Below are 7,166 nucleotides of genomic sequence, written 5' to 3'. Positions count from 1 at the left end.
CGTCGAGGAGCTGACGGAGGAAAAGCAGAAACTGTCCGAGGAGGCGAGGAAGAAGAAGGACGACGGTGGCGGCTGGCGCCTGGAGCTGGAGGAGGAGGATGGGAAGGTTATGGAGGCCGGGGCGGGGCGGACAGGGTTCCTCGGAGGAGGAGAAGAGAAGGGAGACGGCCTCGACGCGACCGGCGAGACGTGCCGACGTCTCCCGCAGCAGAGGCTGTCCAGGCGGGAGCTGGAGGTCCTTCACAGGCAGGAGTTGGAGCAGCAGGAGGCCCTGCTGACCGAGGCGCGGGGCAAGGCGGCCGAGGCCGAGGACGAGGTGCGAGCGCTGCGGCAGCGCGTCGGCGACACGGAGCAGAGGGCCAAGAGGGCCGAGGAGCTCCACCGGGAGGAGATGCGGGAGCAGGAGGCGGCGTTCGAGACCTTCAAGAAGGACTCCAACTGGCAGAACACTCTGAACCAGGAGAGGCTCAAGACCTCCAAGATGCGCGAGCTGCTGGCGGTGCTCTCCTCGCAGCTGAACGAGCAGCACGCTCCTCCCCCTCCTCCGCACCTCCTCCGGAACGTCTCCGGACCCCCTCAGCCGCCGGGCGACTGGTACAGCGGGCCCCCCCCATCGGGCTGGGGTGGCGGTGCCCCGTCAGAACACGCCGAGAGGAGGAGGATCGGCGCGTATGGTCCGCAACCTCCGTCGGATCCTCAAGGCCATCATTATTACCCCGACAACCGGCGTGTGCCCGGGATCGACGCGGCGACCCGTACCTCTCCGCCCGCCAACATGGATGGCGGCTCTTCCGGTGGCTCTGGATCCTCGTCTCGACCCCAGGACCGCCCGGATGCCCCCGAAGCCCACCACGACCCTCCTCGCCTTGGCCGCGGCGGGGTCCAGCCTCCTCCCCCCGGGCCCCACAGATCGGTACACTTCGACCAGGGACCCCCCCTCATCGCTCCTCCCAATCAGGGAGCCCTCCACCTCCGCCCCCCCTACTATCACCATCACCCGCCCAGCGCCGGTGGGTCCCAGGGCCATCCTCACGGGCCAGCGCACCCCGGCTCGACCGTGGGGGGAGAGTTCGCACCTCGCCCGTCCAACGATCACAACGCGGTACGCCCCAGACCTCCTGGCCCGGACCCCCGAGGAGCACCTCCTCCGCGACCGCACACACCTTTCGCTCCTCACGATGCACGCTTCCCTCCACCTCCTCCTCCACACCTACGTCAACCTCCACCTCACGATTTCGCCCCGATGTCTCCTCCTCCTCCGTCCGTGGTGCAAGGAGGCCACATGGGACGTTGTCCTGCACCCTTCTCCCCTGATGTGCATGTCCCAGGACCACCACAACATGGCCGCGGCTACACGCCGGTGCCGGCCCACCTTCCGCCGGGAGGTACCACGCAGCCGTTGGTCCACCGCGGCGGCAGAGCTTTCCCCGCCCACGAGGTCGCCCAAAACGCGGTGGGACCGCCGCCGTCCGCCGCCCACGGCGGACAGAGGCACAACTTATTGGCCCCGAAGCCCAACGGCGACGGTGCGCCCCCTGCAGGACCGACGCACCTTCCGCCACCGCCACAGCGTAACATCACCGGCAGTACGCCGTTCCATCACAGCGGCGCCTTTTCTCAGGCTCCTCCCCCCGGACAGGGGCCCCACACTGTCACCGGACAGGGGCAGGGCTTTGCAACGGGCCCTCAGGGCTCGGTCATGCCAGTGTAGCCAATGGGTAGAAGGCATAGAGTATTAAACTGATAGAGACTGAACCGGAGCGATAGCCCCCCCCCCCCCCCCCCCCCACCCCCGCTATTCGTTTCAGTGGAAGTTGCTCAGTGGTGTTTTGAAGCACCCGGAAGAACCATCTACTTCCGCATTTTTTCAATGCATTCGTTTTTTTCATGCATTAGTCTACCATGTTAAAACATCGTTAACATGGTGAATCACATATTGATGACATCATCAAGATGTGATTCACCATGTTGATGATTTTTTTCAGACCTCCAGATCTAGGAAACACAGCATGGGGGGGACTTTTTTTTAATTATATCCACACAACAGCTCTAAGGTATATTAATGACATAGTCAAATGAAAATGAGTGGTATTCCCCTTTAATACAATCAGATAGGACTTTTCTGTTTGGATATATGGTAAGATGGCCGCGGTCTGCATATGGTCCATTGCACCAGGTCTTTAACCCTTTAAGACCTGGGACAAGATTCCACAAGACGTCTTCTATGGTCCATCGGAGCCAGTCCTGGAAGAAGAATGTAGCCTATTTCTGTTGCTTCATGTGAGCCAGAGCCTTAGATATAGACAGAGTTACGCAAACTGGGCTTCAGTCCAATGGCGGCTCTCCTACATAGACTTCTATTGGTCACTTCATGGGGCTTCAGTCCAATGGAGGCTCTCCTAAATAGACTTCTATTGGTCACTTCATGGGGCTTCAGTCCAATGGAGGCTCTCCTACATAGACTCCTATTGGTCACTTCATGGGGCTTCAGTCCAATGGAGGCTCTCCTACATAGACTACTATTGAGAATGGGGACAACCAACTGGGACAAGTCCTGGACCGGAAGTAGGCAGACATGCATTGGACGACCCAGGCAACAGCCCAGGTTTAAAGATCTTAAATCCCTTTATTTTAGATTGTTTTGTAGTAATCGTACAACATAAACATTAAACATTAAAATAGCTCTGATTTGCGCGTGCTCGAGCGCTCGGTTTCTGCCTCCTCAATATCGTGTTTGAGGGGCGTCGTTATGGCAGCCACGGCAAGTTTGGACTTTATAATGTTTGGTTAGAGCAGGGGTTCTCAACGATTTTAGCTGGGGACCCCCGGAAATGCTTTGGCCATGTCTCGCGACCCCCGCCTCGCCCCCCCACCACCAATACAAACGGACTGCAAAAAAAACCTTAATAATAGAGAAAATATATCATGAATAAATACTGAAACCAGATATAATCATTAAGGAAAGTGTATGCATGCACTATGTATATATACTATGTAAACTCTTCATTTCCATTTTCCAACCATTCAGTTGGAGATTGTTTTTTTAAATATAATTTGGGGACGCATTTGAGAGCACGCACTATAAACAAACAGAGAGCAAGGTTTTGTATAAAGAGAAGTGAGGCGCCCCTCACTTCATACAAGTGTGATTTTTTTTGAGGGGCCTCCCCCTATGCCCAACTTTGCAATAAAAACTGGGCAATAAAATACATTGGCAGGTATTTTAATAAAATACATTGGAGGTATTTTTTGATCACCTGCAACAATTCTCTTGATTTGTTTTGGGCACAAAAAAGGAAACAAAGAAAACGTCATGGTCTGAGCAAATGGTGTCTATTTTACGTCATGATGATGTGCGATGATAAGAGCGCCCCTCACTTCACACGGGTGTGATTTTTAAGGGCCTTTTACCTTTTATTGTATGTTCACAAACTTTGTCCTACACAAAAAAATAATAAAGTATATATTTATTGATTTTTCTTTAACAAAATAAAGACAAACAACACACATACACAACAAGAACATAATAACAGACAGGAAAAGTAAATAAATCAGCTCAGGCACAATATTATAGAAACAGTAGCCTATATAAAGACAGCAAGAATAATGACGAATAATGACAATAAATGACTCCCATTAACACAATCAGCCCCAGGATTCCTTCAAAATAGGAGCTCTGGGGTGCCGGAAAGACATGGCCGCTTTTACTCTGTAATATTATTCTCTCGCCTGATATCATTGAAGATGCGCTAGGATGTGTTCACACATATTTTGAATCCATCAGTTGGATTCCCTAGGACGTGTGCAAAGAATAAAGAAAAAGAAAGACAACACAGTTATCAGAGGTACAAAACCATTGCAGTGACGAGTAGACCCATGCCCCCCCCCCCCCCCCCCCAGACGGCAGAGCAACCGTCCAAGCGGCGGCTGGCCCCGACGATAACCCCCCATGCTTTGGGCTGCCTACACCCAAAAGCAGAGCACCCAATAGGAAAGAATGCTGGCATATTAGGAAGTTAAGTTTGTCGTGGAAATCCCCCAAGTACTGTGGCGGAAGTATCCAACTTATTTAGAATGCAACATACACGTATTCACAAGGGATACAGTCCATTATAATAATTTATGCCACAATTATTATTATTTTTGACGGCCTTGATCCAAAACAAAAGAATATTCTTCCTAGCAGCGAACGTTAACAAGTTGATTAAACCTTTTTCTGTTTGACATCTATAATGTCACCATCTGGGAGAACAAGTAGAAGACACAAGCCCCCGTAAAATCTGATTTGAATCTGAATCTGAATTGAGTTTGTGCTTGAAATGTACTGTAATTCTGCAAACTGTTACTGTTAATACATATTTCAATCAATCAATCAGTTCTGGGAGGATGAAGATGAGTTGGAATTCAATTTGTTAGGCCTATAGAGAATGGAAATTATTATTTATTTATTTTAATTGCAAAGAGATGGCTCTCTCCACCTGTGAAGCGTAAGTATTGGTTACCAGTGAAGTTTCCTCAGTTATAAAAACATAACTCTCCCATTTGTTTATAGTGTGTTAAGGATCCAAGATGGCCCCAGCACCAGGAGGGGTGCTTGTAAGATCTGCTATTTTTCAATAGCTAAAGTATGACTTGCTTAAAACACTAAAAGGGGTCCCGTTCTGAATGGGTTAGGACCTGATGGGTTAGGACCTGATGTGTTAGGACCTGTTGGGTTAGGACCTGAGGGGTTAGGACCTGAGGGGTTAGGACCTGATGGGTTAGGACCTGATGGGTTAGGACCTGAGGGGTTAGGACCTGAGGGGTTAGGACCTGAGGGGTTAGGACCTGAGGGGTTAGGACCTGATGGGTTAGGACCTGATGGGTTAGGACCTGGACCTGATGGGTTAGGACCTGATGGGTTAGGACCTGGACCTGATGGGTTAGGACCTGATGGGTTAGGACCTGATGGGTTAGGACCTGGACCTGATGGGTTAGGACCTGATGCCCATTCTACAAGATGCCTTCTAAAATCACTAGTTCATCACACTTTCTAAATGGCACATGTAACAGCTCGCATCGTGTTTCAAAATGGCACATGTAACAGCTCGCATCGTGTTTCAAAATGGCACATGTAACAGCTCGCATCGTGTTTCAAAATGGCACATGTAACAGCTTGCATCGTGTTTCAAAATGGCACATGTAACAGCTCGCATCGTGTTTCAAAATGGCACATGTAACAGCTCGCATCGTGTTTCAAAATGGCACATGTAACAGCTTGCATCGTGTTTCAAAATGGCACATGTAACAGCTCGCATCGTGTTTCAAAATGGCACATGTAACAGCTCGCATTGTGTTTCAAAATGGCACATGTAACAGCTCGCATCGTGTTTCAAAATGGCACATGTAACAGCTCGCATCGTGTTTCAAAATGACACATGTAACAGCTCGCATCGTGTTTCAAAATGGCACATGTAACAGCTCTCATCGTGTTTCAAAATGGCACATGTAACAGCTCGCATCGTGTTTCAAAATGGCACATGTAACAGCTCGCATCGTGTTTCAAAATGGCACATGTAACAGCTCACATCGTGTTTCAAAATGGCACATGTAACAGCTCGCATCGTGTTTCAAAATGGCACATGTAACAGCTCACATCGTGTTTCAAAATGGCACATGTAACAGCTCGCATCGTGTTTCAAAATGGCACATGTAACAGCTCACATCGTGTTTCAAAATGGCACATGTAACAGCTCGCATCGTGTTTCAAAATGGCACATGTAACAGCTCACATCGTGTTTCAAAATGGCACATGTAACAGCTCGCATCGTGTTTCAAAATGGCACATGTAACAGCTCACATCGTGTTTCAAAATGGCACATGTAACAGCTCACATCGCTGTCGCAACACAGAGCATTTATGCCTTATGTATTTCTTTACGCCCCGTGGCGGTTCATGAACATTCTTTACGCCCCGTGGCGGTTCATGAACAATGTATTTCTTTACGCCCCGTGGCGGTTCATGAACATTCTTTACGCCCCGTGGCGGTTCATGAACAATGTATTTCTTTACGCCCCGTGGCGGTTCATGAACAATGTGTTTCTTTACGCCCCGTGGCGGTTCATGAACAATGCGACTCACACCTGCGTGTACCATGGATTCTTACACGAGAATTAACCCATTTAGACCTGAAGACGATTCTACAAATGTCTTCTAAATCCTGACAGTTTTCTGAAAAAGCCTACGGTAAATAAATGGTAAATGGTGCATTTATATAGTGCCTTTATCCAAGTCGCTTTACGTAGATTGTGCATTACATTCACCCATTCACACACACATTCATACACCGATTGCGGCGGAAGCCATGCAAGGCACCAACCAGCACATCGGGAGCAATTTTGGGGTTCAGTGTCTTGCCCAAGGACACTTCGACATGTAGACAGGAGGAGCCGGGATTCGAACCTTCGACCCATGGATCATTGGACGACCTGCTCTACCTCTTGAGCCACAGTCGCCTATGTTTCTATGTCAGTGGTTCTCAAACATTTCCATGTCAAGGACCCCCCAAAAAAAAAGATTCGAGTTAAAAACTGTGAAAGAATATATATTCAAAGATTTGCGCCACATTTTCGCGATTTTTCAAAAATAGCAGATGGTGCCGCGCTATGAGCTTGTAGATCTGCTATTTTTGAGTGGTGTAAACCACTCCTACAACTGGCTTTTGTAAAAAAAATTAGCATGGTTGCTATGTTCAAAATAATTTCTGACGTAATTAAATCACACCCGGGTGAACTGGATGACCGTAGCAACCATGCTAATTTTTTCTGCACAAAAAAAGCCAGTTGTGAAATCACATCCGGGTGTGATTTCATTACGTCAGACATTACGTCAGACCACAGCTGATCATGCTATATAAAACCTTACACCACTCAGTTCACACGGGTGTGATTTTTTCAACAGCTAAAGCATAACATGATGCTTAGTTCAAACACCAAAAGGGGTTCCCGTCATGAATGGGTTAATCATTCTCTCTATCTCCCATCCGCTCACTGATTGGATGCGCCGCATCGATTCCCCCCTGGGGGAATTCCCAGCATGCACGGCAATTTGTAAACATAATTGTGTAAAGCATTTTTTGAGTGGTGTAAACCACTCCTACAACTGGCTTTTGTGTGCATAAAAAAATG

This window comes from Electrona antarctica (assembly GCF_951216825.1).
Source record: "Electrona antarctica genome assembly, chromosome: 18".
NCBI lineage: Eukaryota > Metazoa > Chordata > Actinopteri > Myctophiformes > Myctophidae > Electrona > Electrona antarctica.
This window is presented reverse-complemented; position numbering follows the sequence as displayed.